A 26060-nucleotide genomic window follows, 5' to 3' on the forward strand; every position below is an offset into this window, starting at 1 on the left:
TGATAAGGTCTTCAAAGAGCAGGTGGTCATGTCTGATATTTTAGGTTAACAACATGGTGAAAAGAAACCAGAAATTCTGATACTGGTAATTAACTACAAACCTTTGAATAAGGTTTTAGAATAAATAAGATATCCAATCCAAAACAAAAATGATTTGATAAAAAGAATTTAGAGTCAAATGTTTTTATAAAATTCGACATGAAATTGGGATTTCCGAAAATTCTAATTTCCTAAAAGGGCAAATATAAAATAACATTTAATGTCCAATTTAGAAAATATGAGAGGAACGTCATGCCATTTAAGCTAAAAAATGCTCCATCCGAATTTTGAAAGATTATGAATGATATTTTCAATCATTTCAAAAAAATTTGATAGTTTATATTGATGATGTGTTGATATTTTCTAAAACCATTAAGATCAACACTTTAAACATCTACATACATTCATTAATGTAATCAAAAGATATCGCTAGTTGTGTCCATACCCAAAATCAAATAATATCAAACTCAGATATGTTTTCTTGGATTTTAAATTTATTTGAGCCTTATTAAAACCCATCCGACGTATCCTAGAAAAGCAAACTTCAAAAAAAAATTAGGTTCTCTCAATTACGTGTCTTATATCCTTCAAGATATGAGGCACATTTACAAATGTCTTGATGAGTGTCTTCAAAATAATACAAAGTCTTGATTTGTAAGGGATATCTAAAAAAAAAAAAAAAAAAAAAAAAAAAAAAAATTCATTAGTCAAATAAACTTTTTGCTTAAGTCTTATTGATCCAAGGGCTGATCTCATAATGAAACTTAACGCATCAAATATAGGATATGGAGGTATCTAAAATTGTCAAAGAGGACAGAGAATCAATTATCATATTTCATTCAAAAGCCTCCAATAATACCATACAAATTACAAAATAGTAAAAAAAAAAAATATATTATTTCCATTGTACTCTGTGTACAAAAATTTTAAAGAAAATTTAATTAACAAAACTATTAAAATCTATTCCACAGTCAAATTTAGATTTAGAAAAAGAAGGGAATAATTTTGTTTCAAACAAAAAAATAATTTTGCTAAATAGAAGTAAATTTTGTTGTTGTTTGATTTGAAAATTCTACCTATAAAAGAAGTTGAAAACACCTTGGGAGATTACGTATGGGAGAGTTTCTAACAAAGTCTCTCTTCTCTCCTCTGACTTCTCAAACTGATACTAATCCAACCAATCATTTGCATGGACTCAAAAGTTCAATTACCTAAAAGAAGTTGAAAACACCTTGTGAAAGTATGTAAGGATACTACGACCTCTAGCTTTGCAAAATCCAACGCTGTTGGCGCTTATCAAAATCGTTGCCAAAATAAAGTTTAACTAGTGGTTCTATGGTGTAGTGGTTAGCACTCTCGACTTTGGATCTAACGACCTGTGTTTAATTCTGATAGGTAATCCACCAATTTATACAAAATTGCTCCATAGCTGATTCGGTAGGGTCACTTTTGGACCGATAATCTGAAGAAGGGGTCACTAAGGTTGAGATCATACAAAATGAGACCATAGCTCAATGTTAGAGCATTTGATTGCAGATCAAGAAGTCACCAATTCGAACCTAGTTGGACCCTTCTATATTGGATAGAAATTTGTTACACTTTTTGGACCGACACTATGTCTAAGGGGTCACTAGGTTTAAAATCCTACAAACTGGATCCATGACTCAGTGGTAGAGAATTTGACCGATCACCCGTTTGAACTTGGTTGGGCCTTTTTATTTTGGACAGACACTTTTCATGCAAAATGGGTCCATAGCTTAGTGGTAGAGCATGCATTGTCTAAAGGAAAAGAAATAAGAATAATTCCTACTTTTTTTATTTTTTTATTTCAAACATAGAAAACTTCAAAGGGCCTAATAGAAAACTTCAATGGATGTTGACATGGACCAATTCCTACTATTTTTAACCCATTCCTACTATTTTTTTTCTATATTTTGAAACTATTTTAAGCACTTTTCTCTTGTACTCCTTATAATTTTTTTTGTAAATATCTGTGCACGGGTGACTATTATGATTCTTAATCAAATGAGTGAGTTGAAATAAATTTTGAAGATGAAATTAAAGTATTAATTTTGATGTCATATTTACTGAGTTTTGAGATATTTAATAACGAGATTCAATCTAATGCCATTAGTAATTCACAATAATAATATTCAAAATACTTGACAAAAAAGAATGGTCAACATAAGATATTTGAAACAAATAATATTTTTGTCCTCTATGATATATCAAATCACTCATTTGAAATTCCTTAATAATAAGCATGAAGTCTTACATCTTTTATAGAGAAAAGTTCCTTAAATAGAAGTTTTATTAGATACTTCTAAGCATTTAGAGATCAACTAGACATGAAGCTAAACATTCTAAAAAAAATTAGGGGTTAAACTTTTAAGTTAACGTAATTTAAGAAACTTATGATTTTTATATTATCAAGAGTTTAATTGAGCTAGGTCGATTCAATCTAGTGGACCCAAGAATTGAACTGAACCAAACAACCTAGTTAGTAACATGATTTAGTGGAAGCATTTTCACGCAAAGTAGAAGCAATAATGGAGGGTTTGAAATAATATAGTTTTCACCCCTTGTTTCTCGAGTGAATATTGAAATAATATAGTTTTCATGTTAAGTTTTGCACGGAAGAAAGAAAGACTGGGATGTAAAGTATTATTTCAATTTGTTTGTAATATACAACAATATATAAATTAACTATAAGAAATATATAAAATTACATGTTCAACAAGAGCTTCAATCAACACTGGAGGGTTACTTCTGCAACCACTCTAAAGGTGCTCAAGATCACAACGAGTTAGATAAAACAGCTCTAGAACTTTGAATCCAATAACTTGAGTTTGACGATCTCTCTTCTTGTGGAATCTGCATAAAATAGGAAAACCATTCCAAAATAAATTTTTATAAGGGGTTCTATGGTGCAGTGGTTAGCACTTTGGACTTTGAATCCAACGACCTGGGTTCAACTCCCGGTAGGACCTTTATGAGACCTTGATGTGAAAACACAGAATAAGGAACGACAACACAATACATTTTAAAACAAAAGGGTGTTAGCATTCGATGCGAAAACACAAATTTTCTTGAGGCATAAGGTGTAACATTCTTGAGTTATTCCGAACTTGCTCCGCTTCATGCCTTCCAAGGCTTCATGAACATGACCTCTGCTTGAGGTATTGTTGTTGGTTCTCGATCTTGTATGTTTCTAACGTAATCATTTGAACCCATAATAACTAGCATGAGTTTTCTTGTATGTTTCTAACGTAATCATTTGAACCCATAATAACTAGCATGAGTTTTAGGTTCCAGGTTCCGAACTTGCTCCAACCAACTTGAGCTAGGAGATGACTTCTTGTTTAAAAAATGAATTTATTTCATAACTTCTCGTGGATTGATTCTAGGGGTTTCAAGGCCCTATTTCTTCATTGAACCTCTTCCATATCCTATCTTCATGCTAAAGGAATTGGTTTGGAGAAACGTCTTTGAGTGTAGGACCTTAATTTCCAGAAATCGTTCTCGGTATGCAGCTCACTCGAAACGCTAGATTTTCGATCTCGTGGGTAGCTTATTCTACGACGTTTCAGCTCTCGATTCCTTCATCAAATTTACTCAACTTCTTCCTCTGAAGCTAGAGGAATCCTTAATTGAAGGAAAAGAGATCGTAGATAGGAATTTTGACTCTTATCCCCAATTTAATTTCGAAACCTATTTCCTTCAATTTGGCACGCTCTCGAGGTTATTTTTCTTCGTGGTGTGTTATGATATCATATAGGAAATGAGAAGTGACCTTACTTGGACAAAATTATATACCGTTTGATAATTATTGTTGATAACAAAGATAAATTGAATTATAAGCATTTTAAGTTCAAAAGTAACAAATTACTTGTACACTTTTACTTATAATCTTCATATTCTTTATATAGCGATAAGGAAGGGAGGGATAGAAAAGATACTCATGATATCATTATGACTATGACATATTTCATTAATAAAAGAGAGTAATACATCCACAAACACACACATATTTTTCGAGAGAGAGAGAGGGCTTATTATAAGTAGAGATAGCATTCTAGTAGTTGTATTGCTACTTGTGGACAAGGAACTCGAGAACTTCTTTAAAAGATGAGAGCTTATGAGTAGGTGGCGATGGATATATCACATGCACAAAAAGAAAGTTATGCACCTTTGTAATAAAAGACCAAGGGATATCATCGTTATTTATAACTTCTATCACAATAATATAAATTATGCGAGGACGACGTTCTCTAGTCATACCAACCAGACCGTTCACCACACGCTTGTAGATGAAACGATATCCACTATTCTCGTTATTCTTTTCAACAACGAACCTTCCTGCATTCTGCACTACTAGGATATTGACATCCTTAATTGGTACTAAAGCATCTAAAGGCAACCCTTCCACACGGCTCATTCCAACACCTTTGGTAAATAGTTCCAAGAGACATTGTTAGGCGATTTTATTCATGAATACTTAAGAATTTGATATTTATAGTTGTAGTTGAATGCAACTTAAATTGATGAAGTGAAATCTTACCATAGATTCTAATAAAGCATTTGTCCATTAGAATAGGTTGGAATTAAATTCTTTATAGTTCGAGATAATAGTTGTATTCTTTAAGTCATTGAGACCAGTGTTACTAGTACTTGTTAGTATATTTGAGTATAAATATTAAAATGATTAGTTATTAAATATGGTTTGAATTAAGAGTTTATAATTCAAATGATCTTCATAACCTAATAAATAAAAAAATAAATAAAATAATTAGGAAGCATTTATGTGCTAGATCAAAATAAGATGCATAAAAAGAACTTGCGGTAATTACTTTATTCATCGACCTTTAATCTTAAAAGTAACTTAAAATATTGCAATATTGTGATTGAATCGCCTATTATGAAATTAGGCCCCAACTAAAAAATAATACTATTAAAAGATGGAAAAATTCATAAGCCAACCAAAATGTGTATTCAAAGATGAAGAATTCACAACAACAATCACAAACAATATTAATTAGCATCTTGTCTTTTGGTTTGTCACATTTTCAAACATGAACAAACCTGAATTTCGAGTCGGTGAGTATTATGGATCATAATCGACGGTACTTTGCAAGTAGATTTGAGCATTCACAAAAGGTCGAAAGTTGAATTTCTTTAGAATGGTAACCAAATAACCGATGATTATTGTTGAATTTCTAAAAAATACACCACAAATTTTATTTATAGATATAAATGGAACCATTGATATAAAACCCTGATTATATAATTGCATCTTCACTAACAAACTCACCTCGGAGTGATCATCTTCACCCGAGGCTGCAAATTAAGAAGCCTTCTAAGCTTACTCAAAAGTGAACTTTTAAGCCAAATGAAGCTATTTTTGAGCAAGAAAATGTTAGGCTATGGAGCCTGATACTTATTTATAGCTTGGTCAACGGTTATATCCGGTAAAGCTATATTTGGTAAAGCTATATATAGTAAAGCTATATATGGTAAAGCTAAATCCGGTAAAGCTATATATGGTAAATAACTATATATAGTAGATGGCTAAATCTGGTAAAGCTATATATAGTAAAATATACCCTATATATATCTGGTCCGGTATAGCTTTGAGAATGTACTTTTCTATTCTCTGTACTCTCTTGTTGTACATGCCTGAAGTCATCAATAAAAAATCCTTTTAGCCAGAGTTCTCCTTGCAACTTCTCTCTATCCTTCTCTTTGTGTTCATCTAGATCGAGCGTGTGCGTTGTTGTGCGATCCTAACAACTGGTATCGATCCTAACAACTGGTATCAGAGCCAGGCGGAAGTCAGAGCCAGGCAAAATTCACCACGATCTGTGAAGATGGAAAGTTCAAAGATTGGAATTGAGAAGTTCGATGGATCCGATTTCGGTTTCTGGAAGATGCAGATTGAAGATTATCTGTACCAGAAAGATCTTCACGAACCTCTGTTGGGGGTGAAGCCGGATACCATGACCACGGAACAGTGGAAGCTCAAGGATCGATAAGCCTTGGGGCTGATCCAGTTGATGCTATCCAGAAACGTGGTGTTCAACATTATCAAGGAGAAGACAACGTCAGGTCTGTTGAAGACGCTGTCGAATATGTACGAAAAACCGTCGGCTATGAACAAGGTGTATTTGATGCGGAGATTATTATGAGTCCTTGTGAGAACTTCGTTATGAGCAAACATAAACGTGTTAGCTTCACAAAGACTGTTAGAGAATTGAAGAAAAGTACCAGAGGGGGTTGCGTCAGCCGGAAGCGTCGCTGAAGCTCCAGAGGGGGTTGCGTCGCCCGGAAGCGTCGCTGAAGCTCCAGAGGGGGTTGCGTCGCTGAAGCTCTAGAGGGGGTTGCGTCGCCCGGAAGCGTCGCTGAAGCTCCAGAGGGGGGTTGCGTCAGCCGGAAGCGTCGCTGAAGCTCCAGAGGGGGTTGCGTCGCCCGGAAGCGTCGCTGAAGCTCCAGAGGGGGTTGCGTCGCTGAAGCTCTAGAGGGGGTTGCGTCGCCCGGAAGCGTCGCTGAAGCTCCAGAGGGGGGTTGCGTCAATCGGAAGCGTCGCTGAAGCTCCAGAAGGGGTTGCGTCGTCCGGAAGCGTCGCTGAAGCTCCAGAAGGGGTTGCGTCGCCCGGAAGCGTCGTTGAAGCTCCAGAGGGGGTTGCGTCGCCCGGAAGCGTCGCTGAAGCTCCAGAGGGGGTTGCGTCAGCCGGAAGCGTCGCTGAAGCTCCAGAGGGGGTTGCGTCGCCCGGAAGCGTCGCTGAAGCTCCAGAGGGGGTTGCGTCGCCCGGAAGCGTCGCTGAAGCTCCAGAGGGGGTTGCGTCGCCCGGAAGCGTCGCTGAACCTCCAGAGGAGGTTGCGTCGGCTGGAAGCGTCGCTGAAACTCCAGAGGAGGTTGCATGGGTCGGAAGACTCTTGCTGAAACACTAGAGGTGAAGCAAGTGGGAGTTGAGGTTGAGTTGCTCAAAGATTCACAGAGTGATGTTGTAGCGGATACTCAAGAAACTCCTAAGACTCTTGCTGAGAAACCAGAGGTGAAGCAAGTGGGAGTTGAGGTTGAGTTGCTCAAAGATTCACAGAGTGATGTTGTAGCGGATACTCAAGAAACTCCTGGGACTCTTGCTGAGAAACCAGAGGTGAAGCAAGTGGGAGTTGAGGTTGAGTTGCTCAAAGATTCACAGAGTGATGTTGTAGCGGATACTCAAGAAACTCCTGGGACTCTTGCTGAGAAACCAGAGGTGAAGCAAGTGGGAGTTGAGGTTGAGGTTGAGTTGCTCAAAGATTCACAGAGTGATGTTGTAGCGGATACTCAAGAAACTTCTGAGACTCTTGCTGAGAAACTAGAGGTGAAGCAAGTGGGAGTTGAGGTTGAGTTGCTAAAAGATTCACATAGTGATGTTGTAGCAGATACTCAAGAAACTCCTGAGACTCATGCTGTTGGCGAGGAACCCGGTCTATCATTCAAAACACAGAAGGCGATACCATTTCACTCGGAGGTTAGTTGAAGATGGTGATGTGTTTTGAGAAGATAGAGGGTGCAAAGAATCCAGCAAACATGTTAACAAAATGTGTTGATGTTGGAATATTGAGGTTGTGCAAAACCTCAATTGGTATGGTGCAGTGGATGCTCATGGTCGTTTGAGAGTGAAATTCTTGGTTGACTAGATCAGTCTCCAAGTGGGAGAATTGTTAGGCTATGGAGCCTGATACTTATTTATAGCTTGGTCAACGGTTATATCCGGTAAAGCTATATTTGGTAAAGCTATATATAGTAAAGCTATATATGGTAAAGCTAAATCCGGTAAAGCTATATATGGTAAATAACTATATATAGTAGATGGCTAAATCTGGTAAAGCTATATATAGTAAAATATACCCTATATATATCTGGTCCGGTATAGCTTTGAGAATGTACTTTTCTATTCTCTGTACTCTCTTGTTGTACATGCCTGAAGTCATCAATAAAAAATCCTTTTAGCCAGAGTTCTCCTTGCAACTTCTCTCTATCCTTCTCTTTGTGTTCATCTAGATCGAGCGTGTGCGTTGTTGTGCGATCCTAACAACTGGTATCGATCCTAACAGAAAAATCATGTTACATGTGTCTGGGATACAACGGAGACACCAATGCAAGCAATCACTACCACCCCAAGTTTCTTTGATATTGTAGTTGGATCTATGAGACTCATCCCTCAGATGTGAAAGAGTAGTTATATCCAACATTCTTACTTGTGTGCCTCTTACAGTACTCTCAACAAATGGATCGCTTGATCTATTCTACTCTACTTTACTTCCTCTTGATAACGGTGTGGTATTGACACAACTCATATTGCTGATAATCATCACTTACATCCAAAACCAGAGTATAGCGGTCGACTATCGTCAAGGACCCATTCACCATTTCTATTCCTACCGATGGAAAAGTTTTATTACATTCATTTCTTTCTCCTTTCTAACTTCTTCATTTTCACATTAAACTTTTTTTTATTTGAAAAAAGAAATTAAACGTGAAAAGTGAGAAAGAAGGAAGAAGAAAAAAAAAACCCTTAATTTTGAAAGCTTATCAAATACTCTTTGACCGATGTAAAGAAAGCTTGAGAATAATTCTCACGTCCCTCTTTGAAACTTGTTGGATATATATCCGTCCTTCACATGTCGTATCATAATCATATCATATCGTAAAAACTTCGTGGTTATATCCTTCCCTAATTTATCATAGTCTTAACGTCCTTAGACATATCATAGTTGTGTCGTTACCTGAACGTACCTTAGTCATATCATTACAGAAACGTATCGTAACGCTATCGTTATATCAATCTATCATAATCCTATCTCTTTCTACCCATAACATAATCGTATTGTCTTATGAATCCATCGTGATCATATCGTTTTTATCAATCTGTCATACCCATAGCACTTCGATGCGTAACCAAACCATAACGTTTCATGAACATGTCTTACTCCTATCGTTACATTACGTTTAGTGCATCCTTCTCGTATCCTATCTCAAATATACCATTGAACACATTGTACCGTAAGTATTATCATACAATTCACATATTATAACATATCATAAGCATATCGATTCACAAATATTTCACACATATCAATATATATGACACTTGCAGAACCACGGGCACAGTCAACATCAAATATAGGTAACCTACCTGATTAGCTTAGGCTGGTGTCCCCAATTTATCCTTAAGAAAGTTCGATTTGTCTTTTGTATTAAAGTCAACCTATATGAACATGACATCAATTTCAATCATTTCTCTAAATTTTATGATGCTCTTGTGTTAGATTTCATGGGAGTATTGCATGAGTAAAGTCTTGAAATGTCTATATATCAAAACTGCTACACGTTCCAAATCTTGATTTTTGGCAGTTTTTTTTTTTTTTTTTTTTTTTTTTTTTTTTTTTTTTTTTTAAGTACTTGTGTTCCTAATCTTACCTAGGTGTCTTTGTTACATTTTTTGTTTTAATTAAGTTAGCAATTAGCCAATTTAATCAATTCATCCTTTATGTTTTTTTCAATTATGTTAGTCATTATTTTTGACTAATTTAATCTATTCTATTTATTTTATTTTATTTTTTGCTATTAATGGAGGTATCTTTCTAAAACATACTAAATAAAACTAAATAATTCGTTAAAAGAGTATATGAGATATAACTTAAGGTTAAATCTATTTCCATAGGAGAATAACTCATTCTCATGTCCATCTTTGCTACCATGTACTAAATTAAGGATTTTATTTCTCTTTGGTCAAAACATTCCTCAAAGTACAAAATTGAAGTTGTAGTTAGTCAATTATAATATTTGACGTGCTAGTTTTCAAACTACTTTAAATGGGTGTAAAGAAAGTATGAGAATAACTTAGTGTCACTAATCTAACACGTGTTGGGCATGTACTGAACACTTGTTAATACAATGGATACATTACAAATTTATAATCCATCGTATCAGACACTTGACTTTTGAATATATTTTTAGAGTGAAACGAACATTAAGCTTTTTTTAAGTATTCAAATATATAAACTTATTTATATGAATTTATTTCTAATATAAAATTGATAAATTTTTTGAAATAATTCTTTTTTAATGTATCATTGTCATCGGTGTTCTAGTTTTTTAAGAATGACATGTTACCATATCTATTTGGTATCATATTTATGTCTAGTATCTATATCTCATTTTTATTTTTGTGATTCTGAGATATTTTGCTTTTATAAATATTTATCTTCATGAAAATAAGTTTAATTTATGTTGAGATGGAGAGTAAAAATTGACACTTAAGACGTTGATACTTGGGACTTTGATTCCCCCTAGTGTGAAGCTTGCATCTTGCAATTAGTTGGGTATAGAATGTGTATCACTTAAAATTCACTCAAGAGAAAATAATCAAATAACGAACCATATTTGAGACAGGATAACTTTTTTTTTTTTTTAATCTTCGAGAAATAAGAAAGAATAAAAATTAAAACATGGCATGAATGACATCTTCTTGAATCTTTGTTTTGTTCTCCTAAATGTATATAAAAAGAAAAAAAAATCTTATAATTTAAGATTACCTATTTAATAAAACTCCATCGAAACTTCTACTCGTAAATTTAATTATTATTTGTATACAATTGTTAATATGTAAGAAAATACACGTACAAAATGTATACTATTGGTAATACATTAATCTTGGTTGTTTGACTAAAACAATATTGGTAATACATTAATCTTGGTTGTTTGACTAAAACAATGCAACCATTGTCCAAACTAAAGAATTTGATTCGAAGCTATCTCCTAATAGAGGGAGGCTCAATTAGACTTTGTTGTAAGATTCGACCATGTCAATGATGAAGAAGTGCAAGCTATTGGAAGGTTTGCCGAAGTGCAAGCTATTGGAAGGTTTGCCGTGGAATGGAAAATTTCAGAGGTGGTAGATATAATTTTCAGTTCCATATCGGCTTTGACCCCAAATTTTATAGGCTTTGACCCCAAATTTTTTATTATTGTGATAGAAGCTATAAATGACAATAATATTCATTGGTCAGATATTGCAATTGTGAAGAAGTTCCGTCATATGCATTGTCCTATAAGCTCTTATCTTTTGAGGAATCCTATAAGCTCTCTTGCATTGTCCTTTAAGCTCTTATTAAGCTCTTATCTTTTGAGAAATTCATCAAATTCCCTCTCCATAAGTAGCAGTGTCCTCAATGATATAATAATCCTTATATAAGTATCTTTTCTTTTTCTCTCTCGTACCCACCTTATACATAACATGTTAAATTAATTCATACTTAAAAAAATAGTTTCTCTCTTTTAGAGATGCGGGGTATCGATCCCTATACCTCTCGCATGCTAAGCAAGTACTCTAACATCTAAGCTACATCTCCACAATCTTTACATCACAAAACCCTAAATTTCCCGTCATCAATAATAGTGAAAATGAAGAAATATTGCTACCCAACATGTCATGAATAAGGAAAAATTGAAAAGAAATAATATATTTAATAATAGATAGTCTTATTTTTTGGAGGTGCGGGGTATCGATCCCCGTACCGCTCGCATGCAAAGCGAGCGCTCGACAATCTGAACTACATCCCCATGATTTTTACATCATAAACCCTAAATGTCCCATCATCAATAATAGTGAAAATAAAAAAAATATCAAAATATTATTAACAAATAGTTTGGTTTGGTGATGTGGGGCATCAATAATTATGAAAATGAAAAAATATAATAACAAATTAAATACTTTCTTTTGGAGATGCGGGTTATCAATCCCCGTACAACTCGCATGCAAAGCGAGCGTTCTACCATCTGAGCTACATCCCCATGATTTTTACATCAACAAACCCTAAATTTTCCATCATCAATAATAGTGAAAATAAAAAATATCAAAATATTAATAACAAATAGTTTGGTTTGGTGATGCGGGGCATCGATAATTGTGAAAATGAAAAAATATAATAACAAATTAAATACTTTCTTTTGGAGATGCGGGTTATCAATCCCCGTACAACTCGCATGCAAAGCGAGCGTTCTACCATCTAAGCTACATCTCCACAAATTTTACGTCACAAAACCATAAACGTCTCATCATGAATAATAGTGAAAATGAAAAAATATCGCTACTCATTATGTCATAAATAAGGAAATATTGAATAGAAATAAAATAGTAATAACGAATAGTTTCTTTTGGAGATGCGAGGTATCGATCCCCGTATCTCTCGCATGCTACATTCCCACGATTTTACATCAAAATAAACTTTCCATTCATCAATGATATTGAAAATGAAAAGCTATCCCTGCTCATTATGTCGTAAATAAGGAAAAATTTAAAAGAACTAATATATTTAGTAATCGTTTCCTTTGTTGATGCATGGTATCGATCCCAGTACTTCTCACATTTGATGCAAACCCTCTACCATCTAAGCTATATCCTCAAGATTCTTAAGTCACAATATCCTAAACATCTCGTCATCAATAATAGTGAAAATAAAAAAATAACGCTATTCATTATGTCATAAATAAGGAAAAATTGAATAGAAATAAAATAGTAATAACGAAAAGTTTCTTTTGGAGATATGGGGTATCGATCCGATCCCCGTACCTCGCGTATGCTAAGCAAGAAATCTACCATCTAAGCTACATTCCCACAATACTTATATCAGAAAACCCTAAATGTCTCGTCATCAATTCTAGTGAAAATGAAAAAATATCTCGGCTAATTATGTCATAAATAAGGAAAGGATGAATAGAAGTAAAATATTAATAACAAATAGTTTCTTTTGGAGATGGGGATATCCCTTTGCCTCTTGCATGCTAAATGAGCTCTACCATCTAAGCTACATCCCCACAATTCTTGCATCATAAAACTCTAAATTTCCCATCATAAGCTACATCCCCACAATTGTTGCATCATAAAACCCTCAAATTCCCATCATCAATAATAGTGAAAATGAAGAAAATCTAGAGATGCACGGTATCAATCCCCATACCTCTCACATGCAAAGCGAGTGCTCTACCATCTAAGCTATATCCCCACAATTCTTATGTCACAAAGTCCTAAACATCTCGTCATCAATAATAGTGAAAATGAAAAACTATCCCGTCTCATTATGTCTTAAATAAGAAAAAATTGAAAAGAAATAATATATTTAGTAATCGATTCAATTGGAGATGCAAGGTATTGATCCCCGTACTTTCCACATGGGAAATGAACTCTCTACCATTTGAACTACATCCCTACGATTCTTACATCAGAAAACCCTAAACATCCCTTCATTAATAATTGTGAAAATAAAAAAGTATCTCTGCATATTATGTCATAAATAAGGAAATATTGAATAGAAATAAAATATTAATAATAAATAGTTTCTTTTGGAGATGCGAGGTATCAATCCTCGTACCTCTCGTATGCTAAGCCGTACCTCTCGCATGCTAAGCGAAGCTACATCCCCACAATTCTTGCATCACAAAACCCTAAATTTTCCATCATCAATAATAGTGAAAATGAAGAAATATCGCCACTCAACCTGTCATGAATAAGGAAAAATTGAAAAGAAATAATTTTCAATAATATATTTAATAATAGATAGTTTTATTTTGGAGATGCGTGGTATCTATCCCCGTAACTCTCGCATGCAAAGCAAGCGGTCTACCATTTGAGCTACATCCCCACGATTCTTATGTCGCAAAATCCTAAATGTCTCGTCATCAATAATAGTGACATGAAAAACTATCCATGCTCATTATGTCGTAAATAAGAAAAAATTGAAAAGAAATAATATATTTAGTGATCGATTTATTTGGAGATGCAAGGTACCAACCCCGTACTTTCCACATCAGAAGTGAGCGCTCTACTATCTGAACTACATCCCCACGACTATATTAGAAAATCCTAAACCTCCTGTCATCAATAATTGTAAAAATGAAAAATATCTACGCTCATTATTTCATAAATAAGAAAATATTGAATAGGAATAAAATATTAATAATAAATAGTTTCTTTTGGAGATGCGAGGTATCAATCCTCGTACCTCTCGTATGCTAAGCCGTACCTCTCGCATGCTAAGCGAAGCTACATCCCCACAATTCTTGCATCACAAAACCCTAAATTTTTCATCATCAATAATAGTGAAAATGAAGAAATATCGCCACTCAACCTGTCATGAATAAGGAAAAATTGAAAAGAAATAATTTTCAATAATATATTTAATAATAGATAGTTTTATTTTGGAGATGCGTGGTATCTATCCCCGTAACTCTCGCATGCAAAGCAAGCGGTCTACCATTTGAGCTACATCCCCACGATTATTATGTCGCAAAATCCTAAATGTCTCGTCATCAATAATAGTGACATGAAAAACTATCCATGCTCATTATGTCGTAAATAAGAAAAAATTGAAAAGAAATAATATATTTAGTGATCGATTTATTTGGAGATGCAAGGTATCAACCCCGTACTTTCCACATCAGAAGTGAGCGCTCTACTATCTGAACTACATCCCCACGACTATATTAGAAAATCCTAAACCTCCTGTCATCAATAATTGTAAAAATGAAAAATATCTACGCTCATTATTTCATAAATAAGGAAAGATGGAATAATATATTTAGTGATAATGAAAAAAATATCTCTGCTCATTATTTCATAACTTTAGTGATCGATTAATTTGGAGATGCAAGGTATCGATCTCCGTACTTTCCACATCGGAAGCGAGCGCTCTACCGATTAATTTGGAGATGCAAGGTATCGATCTCCGTACTTTCCACATCGGAAGCGAGCGCTCTACCATCTGAGCTACATCCCCACGATTCTTACATTAAAAAATCATAAACCTCCCGTCATCAGTAATTGTGAAAATAAAAAATATCTCCGCTCGTTCTAACATAGTTTACATATGTGTCACTTGTGTTATTTTAATGTATTTATGTACTTGGTAAATGTCTTTCATACTACAATCTCTTGAAGGGGCATTTTGAGAATCGAACTTTCATACCACTAGACCAAAGTATGTATGAAGCCTTAGGCCTAGGTATTAAGAAAGACTATGAGTATTAAGAGCGTGATGGTAAGTATAAAATGTCGAATATGAAGTTAGGTTGATTTCAAATATGAAGTCCTTAAATAAGAAAAGACTTAGACATAGGGGTATTTCAAGAATTGAACTCAAAACCTCTTACACCTCAAGTGAGAATCATACCACTAAACCAAATGCCTTTTCTTAAACACCCAATATTTTTAGCTTCTACTCAAATATATTTTTCTCTTAGTAGTTGGAGGGCTATAAAACGAAAAGTTGAATTGTTATAATATACAAGGGTTATCAAATAAACCAACAACCCAACAAAAGAAACAAACTAATCAATTTTGGTTGGATTGATTCGATTCAGTTCATAAGTTTGTTTGATTTAATTTTTCTATTTTGACTCGTATGACAAGAAAATAAAGTTGTATTGAATGCACCTTAGTTTCATTTATGACAAACTCATATGAAACATAATTGCATTAATAGTACTCAGAGTTGGAGTCTATAAGCATTTCATGAACTTCAGTGCAATTCATGCTTCATTAAAGAGGAGATAAACTTTAGTTAGGTAAGGGAAACTTTAAATTACTTCATGTGGAGCTTCAATTACTATATGCTAGTTACAAGCTTTAGGATTGACTAATTCGACACGAATTCATGGACTTAGGGAAATTTTTGTGTAATTATCAACTACAACTTATGTTTTCAAATTTGTAGGACATAATTTAGGTAGTTGTTTTTATGAGTCGTAAACTTGTTTCTTTGCATAATATGGATTTAGTTGAACTATTATTATCGATAAGATGGAGAAAGAAATTGTCTTTGAATTGACTAATAAACCTAGGTTCATCGTTGTTGTCTTTTAACTTGTGATTTTGCAAAAAGCTTAACTAATATGACCTGTCATGTCACAAGAACTTTAAGGTAAATCAAGAATATACCCTACACATCATTCAAGATGACAATAAAATGGAGTTAAATTGAATGTACTTTAGTTTCATGTCTGGCGTGTTCAAGATAAAACATAATTGTATTAATGATATTGAGCCTGGAATCTATAAGAATTTAATGATCTTAAGAGAAATTCCAGTTTTATTAGAGGATACCAACTTTATTTATGGTACTAGGAGTTCAAGAATCTAGATTTGAATGTGGTTAAGGAACACTAAAATTTGAAAGTTTTGAATTCTAGACCAAATTTGTACCTAACTATTTCTTTTTATGACTAATTATAACTTAAGAGAAAAATATTTTTGCAAGGATAGATTTATCTCTAAAGCTTTCGTGACGAAACCATGTTCAGACTAGCAATTTAAAGTCAGGAGATGCGGTCACAGGTGTGATTATTTTGGATGGGTTCGTAATAGAACTTACCGTTGAGATGAGGGAGCCGTCAAAAGTTGTGCACTCACAGATGGGGTTGTTATGTAGCGTTAGTCTGTCTTTGTGTTTGAGTTTTTTTGTATTATTATTATTATTTTTTTTTTTTTTGTAATTGTATCCCAAACACTTTTTTTTTTTGTTTGGATAAATTTGATCAACACTGTCTTATAATTTAATTTAATTTTATATTTAATGTTGTGTTGTTTTCTCAATCTCATTTTAATTTTACAACATTTTGTTATTTTATATAAATTTACTTTTATTTTTATTTGTTTTTAGTCTCAATTTTAGTTTCTATTTGAGTTTTGAACCCTTAAAAGTTGGGTTGTGACAGATTGGTATCAGAGCAGCCAGATTTTAAATTATATAGATTTTTTCTTAGGATAAAGAGTCGTATATCTCTATGACTCAGCTCGATGACACGTCTCTCCGCGACCAAGTAAGCAGTATATGATATGTTGTAAAACTTGTATGAATTTATTGTATGTTTTGATTTTCGTGGTAGTTATAAAATGTCCTTGAACGTTAAAGAGTGAACGTTAACTATATAAGACAATACTGGATCAACATTATAGTGTCTAGATATAGTGAGGAGGAAAAGAGTGGTCATGAGATATCTAACTAGCCTTACGAAAACAGAGAGTTGTCGTTGCACAGGGCGAGACCTCTAATCCATGAAATTTTTGTACTAGAAATGAAGAAATTGGAGATGGTCCCCAAACGTCTGTATGGACCATTTCCAATCCCACTTTCTTTGGTTCCCTGGCAGCGTCAACCAGATTAACCCTACGGCGTGACAATCCTTGAGCTTCCACTCCTCCGTGGTCATGGTATCCAGCTTCACCCCTAAAATGGGTTCCTGAATATCTTTCTCGTACAGATAATCTTCAATCTGCATCTTCTACAAACTGATATCGAATCCATCAAATTTTCAATTCCAGTCTTTGAACTTTCCATCTTCACAGATCGTGGTGAATCTCTCCTCGCTCTGATACCAGTTATTAGAATCATACAACAACGCACACACTTGATCGAAATGAACACAAAGAACGTGATAGAGAAAATGTAAGAAGAAATATTGACTAATGGTTTTGTATTAATGACTTCTGGTATGCAAAGAGAGAATATGGAGAATGAGAAATGTACATTTAGGAAGCACTGACTAATGGGTATACATATGATTTCAGTTTATTATATATAGCTTCACTATATGTAACCGCCTACTATATATAATTATTTAGTATATATATCTCTATCAGATTTTTACTATAAATAGTCAGCCTTCATATCGAACCTTCTAGAGCCCAAATAGTCAGGGATTGACATCCTGCTAGAACACAAAGTCATGTACATGCCCCTAGAAAAATGCCTAGTAGTAATGGAGTCTAACCCAACGATCATTCAAACAAACATCCATCAACCAAGAGGGGTGAAAATGATGACGATAGTATAGTTGAGAAAGAATCTTAGCCATGATGAATCTACACTTGCTGCCATTGTTGTATTTGAAAAGGGGGAGCTCAAGTGTTCCATCCTCAACAAAAACTTTATTGCCACTACATGAACACCACGACCCAAAACAAGAAGGTCAGATATTGGGTTTAACCCCACCAAGAGAGATAAATCACAAGATTAGTTTTATGTCGCCTACCAGAAATAGATGTCATGCGGCTCAGCCTGAGCTAGTTGAATTCTACAAATAGCAACATGGCATGGTCACAGTCGGGTTTATTTGACCTGCAAAGGCTCTTGTCAGTGATCACTCAAATGCTTGGCAAAGCCACCAAGCCAACCCCTCAACTGAAGAAGGGAGACAAAAACAAACCACTAAAGCAACACATGTTCACGCAAAAATACCATCCAGACGGATGTAGAGAAGGGTCTACAACGATAATTTCAAAGAAAATAGAGAGTTATGATAAGTTAAGGTCAGATCAACTTTGAGTTCAAAGCAACAAGAACCAAAGACGTGTGCGAAAATTCTATGGACTAGCCGAAGTTATCCACAAGATTAGGAAGACATCATATAGGATCCAATTGCTCCTATCGACCAAGAAGCTTTTGGAGGAGCTAACATGAAATGAGAAATACATTCGATTACGGCAACTAATAGATAGCGAACTTTTTTGTAGAAACTGAATGATCCCTTGGCTCGGGCAAGAAAAGGAAAAGGAAGTCGTACTCCTACCTTTTCCGTCGGACGATAGGAAAGTTTGAGCTGAAAGATTGAATCACACCTGGTAAGAAAGGCGGGCTTAGCAGGTTTCTCCAAACGTATAAACAAAAAGAGGAAGCAACCGGTCCTAAAGAGGTCAACGCGTACGTGCTTTTTCCTTTCGTTTAGCGAGATAGCTTACCAGCTCTTTCGGCTCATAGCAGCAGTATGAAAAGCGAAATCCTCATCCTGAGTCGAGTTCGCATTGCCATACGAATCAACATCGGCCAAACCAAGAGCTACTATTTTTCTTTAACGAAAGCGGATCTAACAGTTTCGATAAAACCAACCTCTTTTAAAGAAGGAGTCGCTCTGCCTTGATCACCGTGGATATATGCAGCTCCCGCTTTACCTTTGCCTACCGTGAAAAGGAAAGTTCCCTCACGATAGGCCCTGCCAGCTCCCGAACGTCTTTCTATCAATCGAGAGAGGTATAGAATACTACAACAAACCAACAAGACAAGAATGGACTCATAAGATGGGCGGTCAGGGAAACGATTTCATTTGTGTTATCCGCCAAGGAAATGATCAAGGAATTCTCTATACACGGCTGAGAGATGACCGTATTGTTGCACATCCTGAATAAAGTGTCGTAGGCAAGCGAAGCTTTTGAAAATGAAAGCATGTAGAACACAGATCCAGTTTCTCTTCGATTCGTAAACTTCGGATCTAATCATCCTTTCGTCTCCGGGTGACTGAGAGAGAATTTAGGCCTGGCGTGCATCCGATTCGGTGAACAATAAGGTACAAAGAGGATTGATTAAATGGGCTTGAAGTTCCATTGTCGTTGTTGATAGCAGAAAGAAAAGGAGACCAACAAGGATTGATTAGGGCAAAGAGGTGGACGTGAGAGCTCAAGAGAAGGGAACTTCCATTGACGAACGGCAACAAACCGGGATAACTCTCTATTTTCTTATTCCATCAATTTTACATGATGAAGATGCGGATTCCTCTGTTTAATTCAGTTTGTATGGAGAGCTAAACTTAATAGGGAAGGCGAGAGAGTTTTATATAGTTTAAGTATGTTGAGGGTATGATTTTAGTTTATTAAAGAGTTGTTGTTAATAGCCCTAAGCAATGCTCCTAACGTTCTATTAACCACCCTAGTTTGCTCGTTAATCTGAAGATGACATGTAGTTGAAAACAATAATTTGTTACCCAATTTATGACTTAATATTCTTATAAATAATAGCCCTAATCAATGCTTCTAATATTTTGTTACCCAATTTATGACTTAATATTCCAAAAGTGACATAAAAATTTAACATCCCTATCTTTTTTTTTTTTTTTTTTTTTTTTTTTTTGTGTGTGCAGCAAACATTGGCAAACATTGACTACAAAACTTATAAACATCGTGCTTCATGGCAAAGGTCATATGGATCGTGATGAGCATTTTCTCCCATATCTTGGTTTCGCTAACTAAAGTTTTGCAATAACTCCCAAACTTCATTACCTTATATAACCTCTTGGGATAAGGATTCATATAACATTTCATAAAATAAGATCTACCGATGAATTTCATAGCATTTGAAGGTCATCTAGGTCATGAACCGAAGGTAAATTACCTTAGGGGTACTATGGTCATTTTACACTATTTCTAGGTTTACCTACTTATCCTTATCCAATGATCATCAAATTTCATATCTGGCCTCAACATACTATAATATGCTCAGTATTAAAATTTGATAGGCAGCGGAGCTCATATAGTGGGTTATTTTAACGTTACTTAAATCTCAAGCTATTTGATTGGTTCAGGGTCTTAACTCACGATTCTTTGGGTTTTTCTTTCATATATCCCTAATTCATACTTGGTTTAGGGTTCATATGAAAATCCAAGCGATTTCTACAAGTATTTCTTAACAAAAAATCCAAGGTGGCTACTTGCCTCGTCGTCGACGTTTGGGACGTCCATTCTTGAGCTTCCAGTATCTAAATTACTTCAAAATTTCCTTCCACGTACTCCTTATTGTGTCTAGTTTCTGAAACCATAAGATTTTCTATGAGAATCGGTCTAGAATGGGGTTAAAATTGAGAAAACCCGAGAAAAGGTCAAATTTTGAGTTGACTTGGACAGTTCAGTTGAACTGGCCATATAATCGTTTTCTTCCTCTGAAACTCGGCCTGTACAGTCACATTTACAGCGTTTCTCTCCTCAATTTCTTCGTGAAACTTAAAGATGGGTATTATAAGGAAGGGCTAGTGATTGATTTGATACCTTCTCGTGGATCGTAGCCTAAGATATTCGCTTCCAAAGTTCATCCAAAATCTGATTTATCGCTGGAGATAAAACAAAAGATTTCTTATTGAGTAGCCGATTCTAGGGGTTTCAAGGCCCTATTTCTTCATCGAACCTCTTCCATTCCTTTCTTCAGGCTAAAGGAATTGGTTTGGAGGAACGTCTTTGAATGTAAGACGTTAATTTCCAAAAATCGTTCTCGGTATGCAACTCACTCGAAACGCCAGGTTTTTTGATCTCTTGGGTAGCTTGTTTTACGATGTCTCCTCTCTCGATTCCTTCATCAAGTTTACTCAACTTCTTCCTCTGAAGCTAGAGGATCCTTAATTTGAAGGAAAAGAGATCGTAGATAGGAATTCGACTCTTATCCCCAATTTAATTTCGAAACCTATTTCCTTCAATTCGACACGCTCTCGAGGTTACTTTTCTTTCTGGTCTTCTATGGAAGCATTCCTTGGAGGTGTAGAAACTGATTGGAATCATTCTTGCTCGACGAATCATCATGTATCCTCGGATTGGATTTTCATGTTTTTCTTGGAGTTCTTCAATGGTTGATTGAATTGGGGGAATGGTTTCTAGGCTCTTTTAGCACTATATTCCTTCATAGAACTTGTGGGTAATCTTGTTGAGAAATGTTAGGAATAACTTTGAAGAGAAATGGTGGAGGATTGCTCTCAAATTTGGAAGAAATCTGAGAGTAGGAGACCCATAATCTAAACGCTTATTGCCCTCGATTGGGGGATCGACCTTTCTCTATTCTTATTCCGTATTGTTGCTCCTACTTCAGACTTTATTGTAGGAGCTTAAACCTACATTGAGAGCTCCAGATTCTTCGTTATTTATAAGTTTGAAGAGAAATGGTGGAGGATTGCTCTCGAATTTGGAAGAAATCTGAGAGTAGGAGACCCACAATCTAAACGCTTATTGCCTTTGATTGGGGAATCGACCTTTCTCGATTCTTATTCCGTATTGTTGCTCCTACTTCAGACTTTATAGGAGGAGCTTAAACCGACATTGAGAGCTCCAGAATCTTCGTTATTTAGAGATCGAACTTTTTGGATAATTTTTCAGAGATATCAACTCCGATCATAGCTTTACCGACCTTGGCTTTGAATACTAGTCGTTGGATGTGATGATCCATGCGTGTTCGTTCTAGATCATATCAAATTTGGGAGGAGATCCGACGGTTGAAATTTGTGTTCGAAGGATTTTGCTCGGATGGTCACGGTAGATGCTGTGATTCTAATTAGAGTCGCATTTCTGTAATTATCCATTCTTCTAGGGGTATTTTGGTAATTTGCCACTTTCCGAATATTTTTCTCGAAAAATCCACAATTTTTCTACAAATTCCTCATTGCTTTTTTATCATTTTTCCCTTATTTTGAATCTAGAGAAGAACAAAAAATACTAGATTAAAAATAGAGGTTAGTCCATGGCCCACACTCCAAAGTCCACTCTCATCCACGACCAACTATTAGTTACTTGAAAAAAAATGATAAACATGGAGTGAGTAAAACTTAGTAAGAAGGCTACTCGTAGGTTCTTAATTGCGACCTTAAGCTAGGATATTACTTCTTGTTATGTTTTCAGGATCTTAGAACTTAGAGGTCATCGTGTCATGTATCATATACTGATCCTGAAAACCTTCCCCTAAAATAACCTTCAATTTTCTCCCCATGAACACATGAGTGGTGTCGTCATAATCATGTAATTCTACTGGTAAATCGTGGTGCATGACATCTCGTTTAGCTGATGGGAAAGGTAGGCCTATCATAACATCCAACTCATGATACATATTGCAGGACATCCTACCTAAAGAAGAATAGGGGCCTTTTAGTACACATCGTAACGCAGATAATGGTTACTTATGGGTATGGATCCTAGCAACTTATTTAGCATGTTATTCACATAGTTCTAGGTACTTGGTACATGGATTATTGATGAACTTAGGTTTATACATAATGTCATGGGTTAGGCTTTAGGAGTTGAGGTTTTAGCTTAGGAAAACATTAGAGGGTAACCTAACGTGGACTAATTCGTGTGAAAACCTACTAGCACTTTGAGGACCTCTTTCCTTCACCAAACTTATGGGTAAACTTATTTATAAGGTGCACGAACAAGTTTGGAAATGAATAGTGGACTATAGTTCTCGGATTCTAGGTAAACCCATGAACACGATACCCCAAAACAAAAAACTTGTATCTCTTGATTGGGTACTCGATTAAGCTTGCTTCTTGCCCCTAATAGTCTACCCTTATTCATAATTTATAGATGGATTTTCCACTACCATTGAAACGTCTACAATTTCTATAATTTCATTCTTGATTTTTTCTGAATCTTCTACCAGAAAAGTCTTCTCCGATCGGAGCCTTTCTTTTTTAAGCAACTTGTAATTCTTATTCTATAAAAAATTTAATGATTCGGGAAGTTTATACAAATTAGAAAAAGTACCATTTTCTCAATGTTTTTTCAATTTTACTTGTTCTTTACTTCTAGATACAACCTAGTAGGGATTATACACTGTCTCTTATTGGAGACCTTGAGTGTTGCAAATTCTCCTCTCCTTTGAAAACTTTCAGTCATCGAAAGTGTTTATTCTAAAATAGGTCGAGGTACAAGGTTCTTATTTGCCTTCTGTTTCCCAAGTGACTTCTTTTACTCTATGATTCTTCCATAGGACCTTAACAAGAGAGATTTCCTTGTTTCTCAATCATTTGACTTTCTTGTCTATTATTTGAATCGGATCTTCTTTATACGTTAGGTCATCTCTCAAGAAGAGAGTTTCATGAGCCAGTACGTGCAAACGATCTAGGGTATACTTTCTGTAGTATGGATACATGAAAGATATTATGTACTGCAGACAAGTTTCGGCATTGCCCGATTCTATAGGCCACAAATCCAATCCTTTCTAATATCTCAAAGGGAAGGATAAACCTAGGGCTTAGCTTCCCCTTTTTACCCTACCTGAGCACCCCTCTCATGGGGTGCTACCTTTAGGAATATATGATCCCCTACCTACAATTCCATGTCCTTGCGCCTTAGGTCTGCATAGCTTTTCTCTCGGCTTTGTGCGGTTTGAGCTTTAATCTTCTGGACTGCGGCGTTGGTACTTTGCATCAACTCTGGCCCAATAGTTGTCGTTTGCCCCCCTTTTTCCCAAAAGATAAGGGATCGAAATCTTCGTCCATAGAGAACCTCGTATGTGGCCATTTGTATGGTGGCTTGGCAAGTATTATTATAAGTGAATTTCATAAGGGGTAGGTACTTATCCGAGCTTCCTGCAAAATCCATCACATATACCCTCAACATGTCTTCCAATATTTGCTTGAGCATTTCTGTTTGATCATCTGTTTATGGGTGGAATGTCGTACTATAACTGCGTACCCAATGCCTTAGTTGAATTTTCCAGAAGCGAGATTTAAATCTGGCATCTCGGTCTAATACTATTGCCTTTTGTTGAATTTCCAGAAGCGTACCCAATACCTTTACTGATAAATATTCATTTTTAATGTTAGCAAATGTAGCACAGTTTGGAGATTGTTAGACTGAAGATTTGAAGGTCACACGTGTTTTATCCACGTTCAACGCACTTAATACAAGTTTATTACCTGACTATACAATCTAAAAACATAACTTGCTTATTCAATTTAAAATTAGTGATTATTTCTTTTTTAAATATAATGAATTAGCGGAAATACCTTTACTTATGAATTTTCATTTTTAATATTAGCAGGGATAACTCTGTTGGGAGAGCGTCAGACTGAAGATTTGAAGGTCACGTGTTTGATCTCCACGTTCACCGCAGCTGATTCTAGTTGCATAACCCGACTATTCAATCTAAAATTAGTCATTATTCCTTTCTGAAATCTCAATGAATTATCGAAAATACCTAACGTGTTCTAGTTCACCGCACCTTATACAAGTTGGATAACTTGAATATCTTATTAAAAATTAGTGATTATTTCTATTTAAAATTTCAATGAATTAGCGAACCTTTACTGATGAATTTTCATTTTTAATGTTAGTGTGGATAGCTCAGTTGAGATAGCGTTAGATTGAAGATCTAAAGGTCTCGTGTTCGATCCATGTTCACCACACATGGTTCACGGTGCATAATTTGACTATTCAATCTAAAATTAGTGATTATTTCTTTCTAACATTTCAATTAATTAGTGGAAATACCTTTACTTAAAACTTTACATAACCTGACTATTCAATAAAAAATTAGTCATTATTTCTTTTTAAAATCTCAATGAATCAGCGAAAATACCTTTACTGATGAATTTTTATTTCCAATGATTGCGGGGATAGCTCAGTTGGGAGAGCGTCAGACTGAAGATCTGAAGGTCACGTGTTTGATCCACGTTCACCGCACTTTGTTCATGTTGCATAATTTGACTATTCTTTCTAAAATTAGTGATTATTTATGTTTAAAATATAATGAATTAGTGGAAATACCTTTACTTATGAATTTTCAATTTTAATATTAGCGTGGATAGCTCAGGGAGAGCGTCATATTGAAGATTTAAAGGTAACGTTTGATCCACGTTCACTACATTAGCGTTTTTTATCCAACTAGCATAAGTTGACTAAGTTGCATAACTTTACTATTCAATCTAAAACATTTGATTATTTATTTTTTATGTTATCTTGGATGGCTTAGTTGGAAGAGCATCAAAATGAATATTGGAAGGTCTTGTGTTCAATCTGCATTCATTGCACCTTAAAGTTTTATGAATTTTTATTTTTAATGTTAGCGGGGATAGCTCAGTTGGGAGAGTGTCAAACTAAAGATTTGAAGGTATTTTTAATGTTAGCGGGGATAGCTCAGTTGGGAGAGTGTCAAACTAAAGATTTGAAGGTCGCATGTTTAATCTCCACGTTCACCGCACCTGTTTCCATTTGCATAAGCTGACTATTCAATAAAAAATAAACTAGTTATTATTTATTTTTAAAATTTCAATGAATAATGAATTAGCGGAAATACCTTTACACATGAATTTTGATTTTTAATGTTAGCGGGGATAGCTTAGTTCGGACTGAATATCTGAAGGTTACATGTTTAATCCACGTTCACAGCACTTGGTTTACGTCGGACTGAATATCTGAAGGTTACATGTTTAATCCACGTTTACCGCACTTGGTT

The 26060-nt window shown here is 35.1% G+C and overlaps 2 non-coding genes across 2 annotated transcripts; both read left to right on the forward strand.

The window, feature by feature from the left end:
* Positions 1–2957: 2957 nt before the first annotated feature.
* On the forward strand, positions 2958–3029 carry TRNAQ-UUG (transfer RNA glutamine (anticodon UUG)). Its single transcript has one exon. It is a non-coding gene; the product is annotated as a tRNA-Gln (tRNA).
* Positions 3030–25215: 22186 nt separating this feature from the next.
* On the forward strand, positions 25216–25288 carry TRNAF-GAA (transfer RNA phenylalanine (anticodon GAA)). Its single transcript has one exon. It is a non-coding gene; the product is annotated as a tRNA-Phe (tRNA).
* The last annotated feature ends 772 nt before the right edge of the window (positions 25289–26060 follow it).

This window comes from Cucurbita pepo, chromosome 10 (genome assembly GCF_057944985.1).
Source record: "Cucurbita pepo subsp. pepo isolate OVF chromosome 10, ASM5794498v1, whole genome shotgun sequence".
Classification (NCBI taxonomy): Eukaryota; Viridiplantae; Streptophyta; class Magnoliopsida; order Cucurbitales; family Cucurbitaceae; genus Cucurbita; species Cucurbita pepo.